This window comes from Nanorana parkeri, unplaced genomic scaffold (genome assembly GCF_000935625.1).
Source record: "Nanorana parkeri isolate BGI_ZX_2015 unplaced genomic scaffold, ASM93562v1 scaffold588, whole genome shotgun sequence".
Classification (NCBI taxonomy): Eukaryota; Metazoa; Chordata; class Amphibia; order Anura; family Dicroglossidae; genus Nanorana; species Nanorana parkeri.
In genome coordinates this window covers 167,803-168,726 of record NW_017306856.1, presented here as the reverse complement: position 1 = coordinate 168,726, position 924 = coordinate 167,803, and positions in this window count along the sequence as shown.

Genomic DNA, 924 nt, shown 5'->3' with positions numbered 1-924 from the left:
ACGACACTTCCTGTCGAAGTGACCACACAACAAGACGTCAGGGGAAATCGGGCAGCAAAATGCTGAGATTCATTTCCCACTTCATACAACACTAGGAGAAAAAAAACATTTTGGTTGAAGTTCTTTGTAAGGAGGCAATGGGATGTGTACTGCCCGCCCCGCAAACGCATCAAAAACGCATGCAAATGCCTGGAACGCACTGAAACCCCGTGTTAAACTAAAAAAATAAAAAAAAAACTTGCATCAGGGCTGAGGACTCTCCAGAGTCCTCTGTTATGCAAATATCAAAATGCCCTCATGGGTGGGTGTCAGTCTGGAGGAGTGGGCGTTCTTAGGCAGTCTGCATTTGTATAGGCCACGCCCACATGTGTTGCTGAATCTCCATGATTGAAAGAACAGGAATCAGACAAATAAAAGGGGCGGAGCTGGGGAGGAAAGTGCTAGATGATGCTGTAATTAGTAACAATCGCCTAGAGAGACCGCGGTCGCTTCTCGGCCTTTTGGCTAAGATCAAGTGTAGTATCTGTTCTTATCAGTTGTCGGGAACTGAAAGTCCGCTGTCGCCTATGAGGGGTGGATGGACGGACCGGTAGGTTCCTGGCGTAATTGGTAGGGAGCCTTATTTTGTAGGATGTGGAGGAAGTTGAACGCTGTCACTTGGTCCTCTTCTTTACGCGTTTCACCCAACAAAGGGGCTTCCTCAGGCAGAGGCGATATAAAGTAATAACAGAACTCAATACAAAATTGTAACCAAAAGACATAAAAACAATACACGTGTCATCAGTACAGCCAGGTAGAGCTCGGCTACACGTCCTAGGAGAGGAGGGGCCACCATGGACGTCTGTGCTGGGGGCCACAGAGGGGAGGAGAAACCAGCAGCTGCTGAGATGGAATCCCGTCCTGTCGTCTATTGGTGGCCGAGCT